This window comes from Juglans microcarpa x Juglans regia, chromosome 4S (genome assembly GCF_004785595.1).
Source record: "Juglans microcarpa x Juglans regia isolate MS1-56 chromosome 4S, Jm3101_v1.0, whole genome shotgun sequence".
Classification (NCBI taxonomy): Eukaryota; Viridiplantae; Streptophyta; class Magnoliopsida; order Fagales; family Juglandaceae; genus Juglans; species Juglans microcarpa x Juglans regia.
In genome coordinates this window covers 15,573,123-15,594,028 of record NC_054601.1, presented here as the reverse complement: position 1 = coordinate 15,594,028, position 20,906 = coordinate 15,573,123, and positions in this window count along the sequence as shown.

Below are 20,906 nucleotides of genomic sequence, written 5' to 3'. Positions count from 1 at the left end.
GTAGTCATGTACTCCATGTATCATATAACATGATGTTTCATGCTCAAATGGAATTTATATCATTTGATGATACCATATGTTATGATGTTAATATTAATGTGATTGCTAGTGATACTTAACAATGATGAAATGTTATGTTTTTTAAAGTTGAATTAAAAAAATATTCTCTATAAGAAAATGTGCATCAATATTTTTCTGAAAAAGTTGAGGAATCTGGATGGGAGACAAGTAAAGTATTTTGTATTGAGGATATGATACGTTATCATTTGAACTCATGATGAATATTAATGTTATTGGGATGTTTTAGTTCATTCTAACATAAGTTATAATTATTCACTCTTATTCCGCTGCGATTATTGTATACTGCTATTTTGCATTCTAGGATTCATTGCATATTAACTATCATGAATGGAGGTATGTAACCTTGTGTTGCATGTCCCGACGTTATAAGTCTTTGTTCTATCCCAGGTGGAGGTTGGAGGCGTCACAGTAATCATTTTGATTGTCAGAGTATTTTCATTAAAGTTTATACTAGGTACTCCTAACATAATCATTCTAAATATCAGGATATCTCATTTAAAGTATTCATGACATAATCATTTTGATTGTCTAAGTATCTCTAATGGAAATGCGTTGGGTGAAATCATTCTGATTGTCAGAGTTCATGTTCAATTTTACGTTCAGTTCATTGTTATTTTCATGTTCAGTTCAGGTTAAGTTCCAATTCATGTTAAGTTGTCACATTGTTAGTTACAGGTCAAATTTAATTAATCAATTATTTATGAGCAATATTCCAAGCTCATGTTCAGTTCATGTTCAAGTTCAGTTTCAAGTTTGTTTCAACTTTCAGTTTCACATTCAGTTCATGTTCAGTTTCACATACAGTTCATGTTCAGTTTCAAGTTCAGTTTATGTGAGTTTCTGTTCATGTTTAGTTTCATGTTCAATTCATATTCAGTTTCAAGTTACGCCATTTATGTACAAGTTCATGTGAGTTCAAGTCATGCAAGTACATGTCAAGCTTATTCATGTTCACGTTTGTGACACCCCCAGCCCCCACTTGGGATTGGACAGTGACTAAAGCGTTGGGACATATAACTCAAGGCTACATACCCTCATACATGACAGTTAAGATGCAATGCACCTAATGTAATTCTAGCAGTATGCAATAAATCACAGTGAAAATTCATGTAAATCTAAGTAAGATTTAGAGCAATTTCACAAATTATCGTAGTACCATAAAAACTAAATATTCCAAAAAGATTTCATTGTTTGAACATCCAAAAATACAAGAGGGTCCAAAGGATAACAACTCAAACCATTCCCTCTTTTAACTACAAATTTTAGGATCCATCTCAAAATCCTACAAAGGCCTTCTCTACTCCGCCTTATCCTTGTTGATTATCTTCCTCAACTCCTCAGAGAGTTGTCGCACTTACGTTATGAATTGATCAGCGGCTTCAAGCCTCTCCACTAAGGATGGCTTCGCCAAGCGCTTAAGGCTCTTCGAGGCCTCCTCGACTCTCTAGGGTGTTGGCCTCTTGTATTTCCCCATATCCAGTCTCTTGTCCTGTAACAAATTCTACCATTCCGAGTTGGGAATGGTAGTGGAAACTATCACAGTGAGATTTTGAGAAATCTCAGTAAGTAAACAAACAGCATACCACAAATAACATAGGCATATAAAGTCAAACCATGAAATGAATGTATGGACGTGTACTTGACACAAAACTTAGTTCATACAATTTGACTTTTCAAAAACATGTAACTTTGATCCTTTGACCTTTCAATAAAACATATTTTTCATTAGCACATTTACATTTAAATATAATTCACCTTTAACTCATTGCCTTGTTCACTTCTTGTAACATATAATTTGGATACCTCAAGGCTTCCCTATGCACCGTTGGTTCCCCACTAGTTACCTCATCACCCAACGGCCTACTTGACCTTGGTGACTACGTCATAGTCCTTACTATGTGGCAGTTCCCCATTTCACCTTCACCGCATATAGCACATGTGGCATCAACTAGCTTTAAGTGTTACCCCGTGGTATCCTTTCCATAAGGGTCCATTTGAGACCCACCAACCTTACTTCATCGACCCAAGGACTACCACTCCAATTTACCCACTCCATAGTGGACAAAAGAGTTTCACCAGGACATTCCCCTGTCCTAGCATTTGGGGTCATGATAAAACATGTACAGACTCTTTTATTTAAAAACGGTATACTACCCAAATGCATGTGATATGAAACTTATGACACTTTTATTGTAATGCATCATGTGAACATGTAAATGTCGAGAATCATGCAACCATGTGACACAACATTAAACATCTCATGTTACGGCTTGAAAATATTAGAACATTCGAATACTCAGTTTATAAACATAGACAATAGCATTTGAGACATACAACAATAAAAGAGCAATATCTTAAACCCCTACATATGCATGGCCGAATCTTTTGAGACTTACACAACCATGTTATAACAAGCAACTCGAGCCAATACTTCTAAGCATATCCGAAATATCATGAACAAGTAAACATAGCAAGAACATCATACAAAGCGATTACAAGGCTTCACATAGCAAGGGATTATCACCAATCAATTATTTCATATGATAGCACATGAAAATGGAAAGTTTACATGACATATACAAATATTATCCAAAATAGGTTGAGAGTCTACTTACAACAATCTAAATCAATTAAATGTGATCAAGCAAGCTGTAAAAAGTTTTTATTCAAAATACTAGAAACAAGAAGATGTAACCCAAATCCAACATGTGTGGTCGAGCTAGGGCTTCTTTTTGCTCATGGTGACACTCCAAGCATTCAGCCCAGAGGGTTTTTGTTAAAGCTGATCGTGAATTTTCCTTGACCTCGGCAAGGTCTTAGGCGTGTGCATGGTGAGGTGTGTGTTGTGCAAGGTGGTCAAGATTCCCTATAAACGAGGTGGGAATCTCTTCTCCTAGTTTCGGCTTCCCCTTTTGGGAAAATTCTAATTTTTTTTCCCTAAAGAAACTCTCTCAAAAGAAAAGTTGAACACTTGGGCATGATGGTGGTGGTCTTCCTTGGATTTGAAACCCTAGTGACCCCATCACCCTTGTGTGTGTGCATGACTTGTGAGTAGGGAGGGTTAGAGTGGTTTCGTGCAACGTGTTCCTTAAGAATGTGGTTGTCACCTTCTTCCTTGCTCATGACTAAGAAGAGAGAGTGAGAAATGGCATTTGTTTGGAGAGAAAGTGGATTTGGGTGTCTGGGAGGTGAAGAGATTGCAAAGCATGAACAAATGGCATCCAAAAGGCCTTCTAACCGTCGGCCTCTATCCTTTTATATGCCCCTTTGGCTTCCTCTCACACTTTACCTTGGAAATCGTTGAAATTCATGCATGGGCGCCAAGTGGCATTCCCCTCATCATTGGTCAAATCCCCTCTTCATCTTCTCTTATCTTTGCTTCCCTTGGGAACTCAAAAGGTTTGTTAACAAGTGGCATGTGAGCTTGTATATCGAAACCCTAATACCCCTTCGTGTCCCTCCTCTATGTCCAGTGTAACAGCCCACTAGAAATTCACTGGTAGAATTTCTATTGATTTTAGGAACCTCGTGAAAATCGCATAAATTTTTACAAATTGACCAATCGCGCAGGTTTTAGTCTATCAACGTAGTCAGTGTTATCACTCACTATGATGCTAGAAATATGAATTTAATTATTTGAGGTAGTTAGAAGTGTCTGAATGTGTTTTGGTCTACGCCATTAGACTCAGTTGATTATTTAGGATTTTATGACGTAATAGTCAATTTTCATAATTTTGGACGAAACGGCTGTTTGAAATTGTGAAATTATTTTTAGGAGCACTTTGGGGTTGAATTTCGCTAAACGATTTTCACTACAAGTTAATATGAATATTTAAGATTTTTTCGCACTAAGTTTATTATGCATTTCTTCGGAGTGAATAGTAATCTCGATAAGCGCACCTAGTGTAGTGTTTACAAAATCACAGTGTGGAATACCCAAATTAGGTTAGAGAAGTTTTATTTGGACACTTGGTAAGATCTTAGCCACACATAGTGAATAGTATTAGACACTTGGCACCATGAGGAACCATTAGATGGATTTGTGAAGGAAGTCAAGGTGTGAGATCATGCCACCTAAGCAAAATATTATTTCATCTGATCAACCAAATTGTGCCAGACCAAAGAGGGTTTCAACCCTAGCAAAACCCTAAATGGTTGGAATCCAATTGAAACTCCAAAAACTTGATTGAAACTAAAACCCTAAACGGTTTCCCCAAATCCTAAAGTTGGCCTCCAAACCATTTTTAATCCAATTTCTAACATTGTGTTTAATCACTTGATTAAATCACTTTCACATGCTATTAATTAATCAAATCCTTATTATGACATCATTATCCAACCTTTTAAACCTTGGAAATTTGATTGGGCCAAAAAAAAATTGGTTTTGGGCTTGATAGCATCACAAACCCTAACCAAACAACCTTTAAACCCCAAATTGAAGCCCACTTGGTTGGGGCTCACGAATTTGGCCACCTTGGCAAAGCTTCTTGAAGAAGTTTCCTCTCCCACATGGCAGACCATCCACTGCCATTGGCTGCAACCCATTAGTGCCTTGATGTGAAGAGAAGTCCACTCCATCAACCTCCATCTCTCACAGCTGCTGCAGGCAATCCTTTGCCCTCATTACTCTCCACTTTATGTCACATAGCCAACTCCAATCAAGGGTCTTTCAAGCCCAGAACTTCCACCTCCAGGAGTCTAAAGTCGTGCAAGACACACCTCTCCATTTTATCATTTCTTCCCCCCATTCTTAGAGAGAAACCCACAAGAGCTCTCTCGGGCAGATTTCTGAGTCTTTTTGCGTGACTATTTCAGACCCTTTATAAGTATTTTCTCATGATTACTCCTTCATAAACGTTGTTCTTCTTTGAGTGTAGTTTCTATTGATATCTTATTAGTCTCATTCCATGCTCATTTGCTCAGTAAAAAGTATTTTTAATCATAGAAAGGTCATTCTAGGCGTGAAACTGGAGAGTATTATATGTTTTGGAATTTTTGACCAAGCTAGTGGACATATCTTGGTCCAAAAATTTTATTGAGTGTTTTTATAATGTTTTTATGAATGTTCATTGAGATTTTGTTGCATGGATAAAGCTTTTGATGATAGATTTTCTTAGATTTAGAAAATTGAAAACTGGAAGTGGAAAAGCAGTTTTTGTTTTGTGAAAGTTGGAATATTTCGTAGTTTGATCTTATTCCAAAGGCTTTGATATTTTTATATGATGATCCTAAGCCTCTTATATACATGTTAGATGTTATTTTGAAAATATTTAATATTATTTTTAAAGGTATGATTTTTCTATGCAAGAGGATTTCGGTTAGGCCAAAGATTTGATGTTTTTGGGTTAGATCCATGTTTTATTGAGTTTTAGCCATGTGATTTTAAGTTTGATGGTTGGATCTTCTTTAGAACACACTTTTAAACCATGAGATGTTTTAGTTTGAAGATCACACGTGTTTAAGCCATGGATCAAGAGATTGATCAATGTTAGTGGAGAGAAAAGTATATGTTTTGGACTAAGTTTAAAACCAAAAACTCCAAGTGTTGTTTTGTGATTTCTGGTGGCTTTTTTTTATGATTTAAAGCATAGTTGATCTTAGGAGGATGTTATGAATGTGTTAGAAGTAAGATTTTTTTTTTTTTTTAATTCTTGGAGATGTTTTTATTAAGGCCAAAACTTGTGATTTAAGGGTTTAATTTTTGTTAAAAAGTTTGGGTCTTTTTACAAAAAGTTTGGTGTTGATGATTAGCTTTTCTTAATGGATATTTTAAGTGTATTTTTTAAACTTAGGATAAGAATATCCTTGTTACAAAATTTTGGTTTAATCATGGGTCTTGAAAATGGAAGAAATTGCAACCAAAATCAAGAGAAATGGCCTATGAATGTTTCGACCATTGTGAGTTTTTCATAGTTGTGAATGGTTTTAAATTTTTCTGAGTTGATATTTGAGTCTAGGACAAAATTTACATGAGGAATGTAAATTTTGGTCATTTTTGGAGTGAAGATGTGAAATCCTTAAGTTATGGGTAAAATGGTCATTTTCCCACATGTAGAGGGTAAAATGGTAATTTTACTCTAAGTTGTTTCTTTTCACATTTCTAATTGTTAGTAATTAAAGTTCTAACTTTTAGAATACCCTCTTACAGTTCCTCGTATTTCGCACTTTAATCTCGTAGAACGCGACGATCGAGGTAAGTTAACTCTTAACTTACTATCAGTTTGCTGTGTATGTGTGATGGGTAAGGAAACTACAATTTACGTTCGTATGTTGTTATATATGCCATGTCATCACATGTTTATCTATTACACGAATTATTCTGTCATGAAAATCTTATCTGTTACATAATATATTCTGTCACATGTTACTATCTGTTGCAAGTATGTCACATTACGTATGCCATATGTTACATGTATATCATGTCACATAATATTCATTATCACATGTTATGTCATGTTACGAAATATTGTCTGTTACATGTTATGCCATGTCATGAAATACTGTCTGTTACATGTATGCCATGTTATAAAATATTGTCTGTTACATTTTATGTCATGTATGTCATCTTACGTTCATGTCACGTTAAGCTACGTTAGGACTTCTGTCGTTTATGTCACGTCACGTTACGAAATGTCATGTATGCCAGCTAAATTATTCATGTCAATCACGACCCTAAGCGCTAGGATTGGGTAATATCCTAGTGGAACTCCTTTGTTCATGCTGGAGTGTCTAAATAGGTGTGAAATTCCCTAGGTTGACGAAGTACAATCAACAGGTTGCGAATGGGGCCTAACTAGCTAGTCATCGGAGCGCACCAGGCACTAACGCCGATGGAGCCACACATTATGTTACGTGTGTCCATAGCAAGTGTGGCACAAACAATTCATGGGGTCACAACAACTGTGGAGCATGAAGTATGAGGCCATAACAACTCTGGAGCATACACTACGTGAGACACAACAATTGTGATACATAGAATATGTGGGGCCACAACAACTGTGGAGTACGTATTAACGCACTCACAGCTGGTATAGACCCCTGTGTTGTGATGCTGTAATCGGCAGGGACACACGGCTCAAGGGGACCCATGTAGCACCCATATGGTCACTTTTATTAATTAAGTCTATTGAATAAGATTTCAAGTTCATGTATTTCTCGTTCAAATCATATTTCATGTTATGTTATGTTCAAGTTTACGTTGATGTCAAGTTTCAAGTTCATGTTTATGTCATATTATGTTCATGTTCATGTTATGTTCAAGTTAACGTTCATGTTATGTCATATTCATGTTCACGTTATGTTTCAAGTTCACGTTTATATTATGTTGTGCTCAGGTTCATGTTACGTTCAAGTTCATGTTCAAATTATGTATGTTCACATTCATGCTATGTTTCAAGTCCATGTTATATTTCAAGTTCACGTTCATGCTATGTTGCTGGTCCATGTTATGTTTTAAGTTCATGCACATGCCATGTCACGTCAAGTTAAGTTTCAGTTCAGGTTATGTCATTTATGCCATGCTATATGTCAAGTTATGTTATACTTACTTATGACTTTGATTATGCATTTATATTTTTACTGTCATGCATGCATCATTAACCTGTGTGGAAGTTTCCTGTTAACTTGCTGAGATTTGTAATCAAATCTCACTGTGGTAGTCCCAACTACCATTCCCCTCGAATGGTAGATCTTGTTATAGGATCTGAGGGAGAACCATGAATCGACCAACTGGAAACGGTCGACTAAGCGACGGTGTGACATAGATGTAGTTGCCCTAGATTACTACTTGTATTTTGTGGAATTCAATTTCCAGCACTCTGTCGTTCACAACTATTTTGGACTAGTGTTGTGATCTCAGTTGTTTAGTATGTCTTTATGAATGAAGTATGTTTTAAGTATTTGGGATATTATAAGTTTGGTGCATAGTATTGCTAAAAAAAAATTTATCCGCTGCGAATATTGCATAATGCTAGATACATGTTAGGAATATTGCATCTTATATGTCATGAACGGGGGCAGATAACCTTGTGTTGCTAGTCCCGATGCTTCGGATGTCCGTCTGATCCCACATGGAATCTGGGGGCGTCACATCCAGGTTCAAAGAACCTTCAGGCTTAAGGGTCTTTTAACAAAACTCTAATCATCCTTGGAAAATGGGTGAGTGCATGCTTGCCACTTGGCAATGTCGTGTGTGTGTGTTGCCGTCCACCTCATTTTCCCACAAAGATCTTTCATCTTCTTCTAGACTCTTGAGGTAGCATGTGATGCATCTTCTCTAGGCTCCCTTTCCATTACCCCATGTGCCTTCTCCTTGAAACTCTAAGTGTGTGACAAGTGGAGTGTGAGAGAGAGAGTGTGTGGGTGTGTAGTGGCCGAGACCCTTAGGAACTAGGATTCACATCATTCTAGGCATCCATTCCAATTCCAGTCATTGCATCCTTTTAGAAAAACCATATCCCAAATGCATGCATGACACTTGGAAAAAAGGTTGGTTGGTCTTTCTTAGATGGGCGTGAAGCACCCCTCGGCTGAACCCTATGAGCCTCTTGGAAACGTGTGCCTAAGCCCTTTGGCATCCCCCATGTGCCACTCCCCTATGCCATCTTCTTGAAATCCTCCTACCCCTCTACATGTGTGACAAATGTCAAATGGTGGGTCAGCTTGTTATAGGTGGTGTGTAACCCTCATGGCCAAAACCCTAAGGGTCTTCTTGGGGTTCCATGTCTCTATTTTGTAGTGGCTCTAAGTGTCTCCTCTCATTCCTAATCATTGCTCAAAGCTTTGAGAATTTCCAAACTCTCATGGGAGGCGTGTGAGGCTTTTGGGTTACCAAAACCCTAAAGTCTCTCACCCCTTTTCCCTAAATTACGTCTAGGTTCATGGTGTCTCTTGAGTGAAATGTGCATGTGTAACAAAAGGCTAGAGGTTGGTGAGTTGGGCCAGTTCCCCAAGTTCCACTAGGGTTCCAAATCCTAATTCAAGGTGATGGTCGAATTCTATAGGCTTTGTTGGGCCTCCTTGTGGGCTTAGATGCTCAATGCACCAAGACAAATAAATATTTAAATAAAGCCCAAGGTTTCTACCTCTTGCACGGCCCAAAATTAAATATAACACGGTGAGGTGGCATCGATCAGTGTGCTTTGTGAAGGTGTGATATGATGGGGGGAAATCTGTGTTAGATTTTGTGAGGTGGCCTTGCGGAACACAGTAGCAGATTGTTAACTATGCATAGAGGAAAATCTGTGTTAGATAGACATGGTTACAGTAAGGAGGTAGGGTAGATCTAATGGGTGGTGGTGGAGCTTGGGATGGAGGAGAAACACCACAGATCTGGATGGATCTGGGTGCGATGGTGCGATTGTTGTGGTTCTCGAGGTCAAACGGTGGCGCCAAAGACAATGGACAATTAGCTCAAGGTGAGGCATTTCGACTTGTTTTTTTGTGGAAGGTGGGGAGGGGTGTTCAACCCAACAGGGGGCTGGATACGGTGAAGGTGGCCAAGGTCTAGCCTCATCGTCAAAGGGAGTGGAGGATGGCATCAAGGGGAGAATGAGAGAGTGACAGAGAGGCAGATGCTTAGATGCGGCATGTGGTGGTCAAAGTTGTGGGGAGTGGCGCAACGCGAAAGACGTGGGGTTGGGCACGCTGCAAGAAGTAGACACGGAGAACAAACAGAACGACTATTCAATGGAGTGTGGTGACGTAGTGGTGTCGGCAGGTGAGGTAGAAAGGCAGCGGCAGAGGAGAGGGTGATGTTCAGCACTAGAGAGAGAGAGAGAGAGAGAGAGAGAAGAAGAAAAAAAGAAAGGAAACCCAAAAAAAGCCCTAGGGGTCCAAAACGATGTGTTTAACACTTAGTTGGTTTAGGTTTAGGGGTTTTGGGTTGGGTCTCACATCCTCCCCTTATAAGAATTTTGTCCTCAAAATTTGTGTCAAGTGACTATAACTAATTCCCAAGGACTTATGACGTCGATAATTTCCACCTCTACTTCTATAGGTTCATCCATTATGACCATAATTAGTTCTCATAATAGCACATCACATCTAAAACTCCAAGGCAGGCCATGCAATCCAAAAATCTCTAGTTCCACTAGGGCATAACCTACAACACCCCTGGATCCTAATGTTATTACCTCATAACCTCGATTTATGCTACCCATTGTTGATGCCTAAGCTTTAACTTCCAGTCCTCTATTGCACTCACTTGGTCACTTGTCAGTCCCTTTTAACCTCAACCTTTAATGGCCATAAATGTATATTGCAACCTGATCAACCTCTAAAGGAATGTATAGTCTCAAATTTTTAAATTCCTATGAGATCTCAAGTCACAACTAATTCCTCAAGATCATCACAAAAATGTACTCTCAACCATCATATTACTAAGTATCACGCTTCCACTATGCACTCTAATAGCTCCCACAACCGGCCTAAAGATGAGATCTCTTAGATGTATCACCGTTGAGTCTAATCCAATTCAACACCTACTGGGAAAACACTTACCACACTTCGATAGAATGGTAGGCTCGTCTCCCAAAACCATAGATTCTCACACACACTTCCTAAACTACCCATTGCATCCTTAGTCATAATCAATACTCCTTGAAAATACACTCGTGATCGATGACAGCACATTAGTACAAATCAACCTAACTACATTATGCTGCACAAAACAAATATCGCCATATCAATGGGTAAGGCTCGGCGCTAAAAAGGGGTGACTAAAAGAGTCTACCCAGAACGTCATTTCCATCAATTTTCTTTTGAGTGATCTAGGCACTTAGAAACTCATACACTAAGTCAAGCCCATGCAATGGATGAGGTTGAGTAGTCAAAATAGAGGGATTGGAAGTCAAACAAGAAGTGTTGGAGGTTGGCTTTTACTCGAATGCATCCAATCAATGAGAGCCAAACTAATATAAAGAATGAAGACACATTTAGGCTCCAAATGTGTGCTCCACCAAGTGACTTAAGTACTAGATTGATTTGCAACGAAAATGGTAGTCACTACGAAGTAGTTGGTCCAAGATTGGTCCTTCCATTGAAAACTTATTTTTTTACAAGGAAAATAAAATTCTAACAATTTGTCAAAAATAGTTCCAAAATACTTGTCAAAGCACTAAGTTGCCAAGAAGATTTCCTTAAGTTGGACAAAAAGGTTGCCTCCAAGTCCAAATTTAAAAAGTCTACAAAAAGATATTTTTCCTTCATAACATTTCCCCGAAAGAATTTCAAGAAGGATGACCTAGACACATTTGTTTTAGAACCATAACTTGAAAAAAACTAAATTACGCCATAAGGACCATTGGACAAAGCATTCATGGAAGGATCTCTTCGAATGTGTAACAAGTATGAATGTAAGGAGGTCTGAGTAATTGGGAAGAGTCAAGCTCATAACACTTAAGAGCAAATTCCATGGGTAACGATACTTAAAGAATATGCGGCGAAGAAAGTTTAAGTCGTCCTTCTTGAAATTCTAACTAGAAGGTTAGCAACTATACATGCCAAAAAATTTACTAACAATCAGCTCTAAGGGGATGGTATCCTCACACCCAAACTTCATCAGTATGTACCTATCAAATCAAAGATCCACACCTCCCATCTAAAATAAGCAATGCACTCTAGAAGGTCCAAAACCATCCCGACCAGTCAATAAAGAGCATCTATGCAACTATAAACTTCCACCTAACAACATATACTTAAAAGCTCATCATCTCTATACAAACTAGCATCTATTCTAATGGTACTAAGCTCAATATCAATCGCCACTAAGTCCATCAATTCATAACTAAAGTTTGCCTCCGATATAACTAGCCTATCCAATCATACTCTCAACCTAACTTGATCACATTCTAATCCATCCATTCATTGGACCTATATCCTTAGAACTAACAAGGATCATTTTCTAAAAGTTTGCGCCATCCGAAACCTCAAACCTGATAAGAGTCGTTTCCTATAAATATGTCGACCCTATAACCTGAAATCCGGTAATAATCATTTTCCAAACCATGCATATTCTATGACTTGAAATAGGATACAATCATTTTCAAAAGTCCACATAATCGATACCTTTAAATCTCACCCAAAAAAAAAATTTGCTTAAAGTCTCCAAATCTGTAACTTAGATTTGATCAAAACTCACATCCTAATGAGTGCAGACTCAATAACATTAGACTAGATCAAACTTGCATACTAAATTTGTAGAACCCAAAACCTCAAATCTTTTTAGAAATCATTCTTGAAAATCTGCAACTCTAAAACCTCAAATCAAATAAGAATAATTTTCTAAAGACTGCTAAATTGATAACCTGAAATATAATATAAAAAAATATCTCTCTAAACTTGCAAATTCTAAAATCTCAAATGTTATCAAATCATTTCTTAAAGTCTTCAGACTAAATTAAATCATATAAATTTTGAAGTTTGTTGAACCTGCAACCTTAGATTCCCATTTAAATGCCATACAATCTCTCATGAGGCCCTCACACAATCTAGAAACTAAGGATGAAAAGTCCACATCTTCTAAAATTAAAGAAAGAAGGCCCAACTCTTGAAACCGTACTATTCAAATTAGTAAAGGAGTATAGTCAAAACACGTCCTTTCCAAGTGAGTCAAGGAATAGTTAGGCAAGGAAGATGACCAGCAACTATTTATTAATGCTCTGCCCAGTCGCTCTCGAGTTCTTATTCTCTCCTTAATACTATATAGGTATACTTTGAATCAATAAATGCAAATCAATCAAATCACCTTGGTCTACAAATTCAAATCTCCTTGAAGCTAAAGAAAAAGGAACTCCACCAAAATTTTCATCTACATGTTGGATGACGTAAAAATCTTCAATAGTCATACACGGAATTATCGCACTTTGAAGACTATTCAAAACATTCCATAAATGCTTTCTCACCAATCGACGACATTTGGCATAAATGAAAGAAATGGTTTCATCTTTAGAATCCCAGCATATGGTAAGCGATAAATGTTTATATGTACTAGAGACAAGCGAAACTGATACTTCTTCCTTTAAGCACACTTATATCTTCCCTCTAACCATACTATATATTTGTCAAAACATGAGGCAGACCAATTTTTCTACAAAACTAGGAGCCTCATCATCAGCCACCAATGGCTCTAAAAAGGTCGTAAAGTTCAGTTTACATCATGATAAGTGACTATCCTATCACCGTTCTCTTTGCCTCCAATTTGAAGAACTCTTAACCATCCATGGTTTATTAATACAAGCAATAGTATTACCATTATCAACAATTTCTATCTTTGGGAGATTAGGCTCCTTGACGATCACCTTCTTATATACATTCAGCCCCTTTTATATTCAATGTTATCATGCCCCAGCAAATAAGAAACATCACACAACCTGGGGAATCTTCCAATACCCCTCTTCCAACCTTCAATCAATCCGAACAACATCATCTTTATGTTTGGATAAGTCTGTTTCAACACAAGTTGCTGCATAGTTACGGCTAGTATGGGTCACCGTAGATTGGTCATGATATGAATCCGAGGGAATGGAATCTCTTGAACCCACAATCAATTTAAAGACTCACTCAAGAAAGTCAAAAATCAAGTCAATGGATAGAGAATCTAGACCTGTTGAGAACTCGTTTCAAGAACCTAGATTATATCAAAATCTAAACCCATTGAAGAATCTGTCTCAAGAACCCAGATTACAAGAAGGAATGCCACAAAGGTTGTGATTTACCTTTGATAAATTCAAAAGTTTAATCAAGAACAAGAGGAGTAACTCAACTCACAATAAAAATTCAATATTGTCTAAAAAAAACTTGTGTTGGATGGCTACAATGTATTTAAATACCTAAACCACAATTAACCCTAAAAACAATGCCCCTGGCCGAATTTTACCCCAAGAGAAATCCCTAGGCGCCCCACTCTGCTAAAAATAAAACCTAGTTCCTAAAAAGTAACTTTCCAAATAAGTCATTGGCCAAAATATAAGGCCTTCCCAAAAATTCTAATTCATAAGAAATAAGACATATGTGGGCCAAACATCCTCAATCCCACTTATTCTAAACTAATAAAATAAATCCTTTAACAAATTGAAAGCCTCAATAATAATAGGCTCAAACAATAACTCTAAGTCATGTCTTCTACAGTTTGTATCAAGTGGATCAAAACTGGTTCGCCTTCTTTCAAGCTCATCTGGAATGTTGGGCTCTTGCTAGCTTCATCCCAAGTGGATTGCACGAATCCTTGCATTGCTTCTTTGATCTTCTTGGCTCTTGATCTTGTAATTGGTTCATCTGGAACATACAAAAGATCTTTAAGATTAGGCCCACCTTGGTTCTCATCAAGTCAACTGTAAAAACTTCCCCAACATAGAAATCTAGAGATAAGAGAGGAAGCCTTACCTACAATACTAAAGATTCATGTCTATCATACTGAAGACTCAAGCCAACTTTACTAAAGATCCCAATCTTACTACACAAGTTTCAAGCCTACTATACTAAGATTAAAGCCTAAGACTCTGGTACTATCCCAACGTGACTTATGGATTTACCCATAACTATAAAAGCTCAATACCACATGTGGCACCCTCAACCCCTGCTTGTATAGAAGTCGTGACGCCAGGATCGATGTTGGCCACTCGAGTCATATACCCCTAGCGCATTGTGATAGTAAGCATGTCCATATGTGCAATACAATAGTGTAAAATAAATTCATAACCAAAAAACAAAAAGGGCATTTATTAATTCTAATTAAAGCTACATCACCAAGCAAATATGCATAAGCCAAAATTCTTCCAAACTTTAGCATAAAAATATTACAATCATCCAAATAAAATTAAGTCAAATAACAACACTTAGACAAAGGGGGGAAAAGCCCAAAATCTTCACTCCTTAGGCGGAGCCGAACCTCCATACTCGTACCCATCATATGCATCAAAGTCTACGATTCCGCAGGGCAAAATCCCAAGTGGGGACACCACAGATAGATTTCGCAAAATCTCAGTAAGTGAAACCAAAACTAACATTCAAAATACAAGCAGGTGGAAAAATATGAAATTATGCAAGAATGGGAAATGTAAGAGAATTATAACATTTGAAATATTTTGAACACAATTATATACCCAATTCTCACACAAGACATCACGCACCTGAAAATCACATTTGTATCATGAAATTATCCAATTGATTAAGGTATGCACCATGGTCTCTCCTGTGGACCATCTGCACACTCTACCTCCCTATGTCACACCACAGGTAATGACCGTGCGTGTAACTTCGTACAAGTAATGCCCAGCTACACGCTTGGCATGTGCGTGACCAAGAATCATCTAGCCTTCGCTACGGAATCAATACGAGAGCATTACCATCTCACTGAACCAGTTGTCGCCCAACAACAACCTAAGAGATGTCACTCAATTTTATGGGCTCCCGAGTAACCAAATGAGCTCCACTGAGATAATGCTCAATCTCAGCTTGAAGTTGTGACCCACAGTAGATACATACAATCATTTTACTAATGCATGCATCATGATCTCCCCTATGGACTATTTGCACACCCTGGCTCCCTTAGCCACAACACTGGTAACAATTGTGCTTGTGACTTCATAACAAGCGATGTCCAACTCCACACCGGGAGAGTAAGTGATCAGGCATCCTCTAACCTCCTCTAATAGAGAGGCAACGGAGTCGACCCGAGAGTGTTACAATCTCACCTAAGCCCATTTTCACCTAGCGACAACTCAGGAGACATTCCTCAGTTTTATGCGCTCCCGAGTGACTAGAGGAACTCAACCAAGATAATACCCCATCACAACTTGGGGTCATGATACACACATCCACAAAATTATTTGACACAAAAATCAACAGTTTTCCAATTCCAGTTTACATATAACCAGAGCACATTTACAAGAATATTAATGACAGCTAACAAATATAATGCAAATAAACATGCAACAGTTAATTAGTGAATGACATAGAAACAACGTAAAACATTTAATAAAACCAAAAACATTATTTAACAACAAAAAATTTTCAACATCACAAACAACTACATGCTTCATTCCCAATTCTCTCCAAGGCCCTTGGCCACTTCACAAATTCATATCCATCGCCACATATCAATCCCAACGCTTCACATAAATAATTTGATCACAATTCACAAGCAGATTACACGAAACACAATTTCACAATTTTGCCAACTATAGTTAGCTTAAAGGCTATTCCAAGAACCACTTGCAACGCGGATAGGAAATTCTTGATGATCAAGGTGTGTTGTTTGCAATTGTTCCTCTTGGATTGAGAGAAAGACAGTGTGTGAACGTGTTGCAAGAGAGAATGGATGCGGCAGATCTAGGTGGCTGAGTTGATGGTGGTCAAAATGGAGGTTGCCTCGATTGGTGTGCTCTGTGAAGGTGCTTGGGTATTTTTGGTGCGCTGGCTTGATTTCGGGGGTGGTCGCAGAACACGGTGGTAGATCTGTTAGCTGTGATACAATGGGGGAAAATGTATATTAGATTGGCGCGATTACTGTAAGGAGGGAGGGCAATTCTAAGGGGTGGTGGTGAAGCTTGGGATGGAGGAGAACGCCACAAATATGGATGGATCTGGGTGCAATGGTCCAATTGTTGTGGTTCTCAGGGTCAAACGTCAGTGACGGATGGTGGAGGCAAAGACAGTGGACGATTGGCTCAGGGTGAGGCATTTTGGCTTGCTTTTTCTTGGATTGTGGAGAGTGGTGTTCAACCCATTGGGGGCTTGGTATGGCGAAGGTGGCTAGGGTTTAGCCTTATCGTCAAATGGCATGGAGGATGGCATCGTGGGAGAGAAAGAGAGAGTGACAGAGAGAGAAGACAAACAAAGAGGGAGACGCTAAGCTGCAGCGTGTGGTGGTCGAAGCTGTGGAGAGAGGCGCAACACAAAAACGTGGGGTTGGGCATGGCGACAAGAAGTAGGCACAAAGAAGAAAGGGAACGACGGCTCAGTGGGGTGCAGTGACGCAATGGTGCCGTCAAGGTGACGTAGAAGGCGGCTGCAAAGGAGAGGGTGAAAAGCCAAGAGATGTTCGGCACTGGAGGAGAGGGAGAGAGAGAGAGAGAGAGAGAGAGAGCAAGAAAAAAGAAAGGAAACCCAAAAAAACCCTAGGGGTACAAAATAGTGTGTTTGACATTTAGGTGGGTTGGGCTTAAGGCTTAGGTGACCATGAGGTGATGGCGGTAAAACACGTCCATAACAAGATATATTCTATGAAAAATTATTTCCAATGAAACAATTGTCGTAGGTAATGTATGGAGTAATTTTCATCGAGTTTTGGCCGTTTTTATTTTATTCTCAATTGCAACGGGCATTTTCATTGTAATCTACAGTGAACCCAGTACGAGAAAATAGCAAGTCTTTTTCCACGACAAAAGTTCGGTTAGGATTATTATAAAGTGCGAGGAGATATACTTGAGCATTGCAAATAGTACCTTTTTATGCAAAGTTTGTCCTTGCAAAAACCTGGAGTTGTAGTGCAAACCTAATCGTTTCAAGTTCCTAAGCATTACATTTAAGACTATCATGTAGTTTTGCTATGTTTGAGGCATTGCAGGAAGTGCACCAAATCAATTTGTAGCCTTAAAGCGTAGATTTCATGCTACATTTGGATGTTGAGATGAGTTAAGTTGAATTGTGAATACAAAATAGTAGTATTTATTAGCTCCCATTGAGATGGATTTAACTTTTTAAGTTGAAATGTATGAATTAGGTTGATATGAGTTTAACTTTTTTATAGGAAGTCAAAAAAGTAGTGAGTCATATTAATAATTAGTTTGAGATGAGTTGAGTTTGGTTCAACAGCCAAACAAAACCTAAATCACAGGTTTTTTAAAGATGGGGAAAGGGTGTAAATCATTGGAGAACAATGAAGAAAATGTAGTTTTACTTTCAAATAAATGGTTCATGCCCCTACAAACAAACATACAAAATGAATAGCTGAAACTAAATAAGTAATTGGAGAACAGATAATTCGATGTAAAACCAACTCTCCTCGAAACTTATACTATTAATTTTACAAAAATCCTAGCCGGCCAGTAGTATATGCCCGGACCACATGCTGTGGGGGTAATGTGGTATGAATTGTATCAACAGATTTACAAATTAAAAATATAGTAAAAAAATCATAAAGAAGTTTACCCTATATATCACGCCCAACTTTCCATTCGAGTTTACAAATTATTCTTCCTTTAGTATATTTTTTTTCTTTTGTAATCAATGCACATTAAAATTAAATTAAAAATACAATAGGAGGGTGTGAAGTCCTCCATACAAAATCCCCTTTGCATCGGTAGGTGCTTTAAAAGAGGAGTGAAATAAAAGACAAATGATATTTACAATTATGGAGTGCGCAAGTATCGTGCAATCATGCAATCGCTTTGAAAAAAATACGTAAATATGGAGCCCACATAAAAAGATTAATTTTTTAATAGTAGATCTCACTCTTTTTCAAAGTGATTGTGCAGCACTTGAGCATTCTACGACTATATATAGCATTATTCAAAATAAAAAGAAAATGGCAATGAACCATAGTTCCAAGCCCATGATTACATTGATCCAATCATAGAATCAACTAATTGTGGCTTGAAGCCAGATCTGAGTGAAAGAAGCTGTGATCATTTATATTTGTGCATTTCATAGGAGAGCATTACTTCTACAACCTCCATGTTTAAATTTTGAAAAAGTTGGAACATAGTAGAATAGTTCGAGACGAGAAAGCATCAACAGGTGCAAGAAATGAAGCTAGCTGATGGCACTGTTCTCTCGTCACCTGAGGCAGTCCATAATGGGGCTATTTCTTATTTCCAAAATTTTTTGGAAGCTGGAGACAGGCGTTCGTTGCCTTCTTTGGAAGGTTTAGTGCAGCAAGTTATTCAACAGGAAGGTAATGATGTATTAAATAGCACCCCGACTTCGAATGAAGTTTTTGATGCACTTCTCTCTATTCCAATTGATAGTAGCCCCGGTCCGGATGGGTTTGGATCGAGATTTTATCGAGCTTGCTGGCATATTATAAGGGGAGATGTTGTGGAGGTTGTGGCTGAGTTCTTTAGAGGTATGGTTTTTCCTCGTTTTTATTTAGCTTCTTTTTTTGTGTTAATACCAAAAGTAGAGAATCCTACAAGTTTTGATAAATTTCGGCCTATAAGTTTGTGCTCCGTATTCTACAAGGTGTGCTCTAGAATCTTGGTTTCGCGGTTATCCCCTTTATTAGAGAGGATCATTTCTCCAAAGCAAGGTGATTTTATTCCAAGTCAAAGCATCTTTGAGAACATAAGCTTAACGCAAAAAATGATTCATGGTATTAATAAACCATGTCATGGTGGGAATGTATTGATGAAGATCGATATGGCCAAAGCACATGATAGTGTTGATTGAGAGTTTCTATTGCACGTTTTGAGATCTTTTGAATTTTTGGAATTTTTTTGCCTCCTCATTAGACATTGTATTACTTCTCCTTGGTACTCGGTTGTTATGAATGGTATCCCAAAAGGTTTCTTTAAAGGTGGGAAAGGCCTACGATAATGAGATCCAGTGTCACCATACCTATTTATTTTAGTTGAAGAAATCTTAACTCAGATGATTAAAAGAGAAGTGGCATTGGGGAAGATTACTCTGTTTTATCAGCCTAGAGGTACACCAATTATTTCTCACTTACTTTATGCTAACAATATTGTTTTGTTTTCCAATGGGGGAAAAGCGTCACTACGAACTATCACTAAAGTCTTGCACCAATATGAAGAATGGTCCAGCCGAGTTGTGAATAAAAGGAAGTCCTCTATTTTTTTCTCTAAGCATATCTCAGAAGGGTCCTTTCCATTTACTTATTTGGGAGTGCCTATAGTTTCTGGCAGGTTAGTAAGTGCTCATTTTGAGGATATTATTAATAAAATCAGAAGTCGACTGGAAGGGTGGAAGGCTAGATTGCTTTCTAATGGTGCTCGGCTGCCTTTATTAAAACATGTGCTACAAAGTCTTCCAATTCATTGCCTTTCGGTGCTGCACACTCCAAGAAATGTGATAGAAAAAATTCAAAGAATCATGAGTAAATTCTTTTGGGATATCAAGGATGGCAAGCCAAAAAAGAAATGGAATGCATGGAGTAATATTTGTAGGCCGGTTACTAAGGGGGCCTGGGCATACGTAATTTACATGAGGTGCAAACCTCTCTCCATATGAAATTGGTTTGGAACTTGCTACAAGGAACATCTTTATGGTCATCTTTTTTCCTCAGTAAATATGATGGGCAGAAACATACCTCTCTGGTTGACACAAATAAAGGCTCGAAGTTTTGGAAGATGTTTATGCAATTATTGCGGAAGGTGATTAATAATTCAAGATGGAAAGTGTGTGATGGAAATATTTCTTTTTGGAGGGATAATTGGTCTGGGAATGGGTCGTTGGTTGCTCAACAACTAATAAGTGAATTTCTAGATTTATCTTTGAAAGATTGTAAAGTAGACCGTGGCTGGAATGTTGAGCTGTTGTAGAGTTTAGTGGGTATGGAGAAAACAGAGGAGCTTATAGAGCTGTTAGGCAGTATCAAACCTGGTAAAGATTTGTTGATCTGGTTGCATAGTCCGAATGGTAATTTTTCTACTCATAGTGCATGGCAATGTGTTCGAACTAGTTCCTCTGAGGTTCCTTGGGCGAAATGGGTGTGGCATAGTGCTATTCCAAAGAAGATATCAGTTACAATGTGGAAAGCAATGTGTGAGTGTTTGGCAATGGATGACCGGATTTGTAAATTGGGAATCCCTATTGTTTCAAGGTGTGATTGTTGGTCTGCAGGTGGCTTTGAGGACTTGAATCAC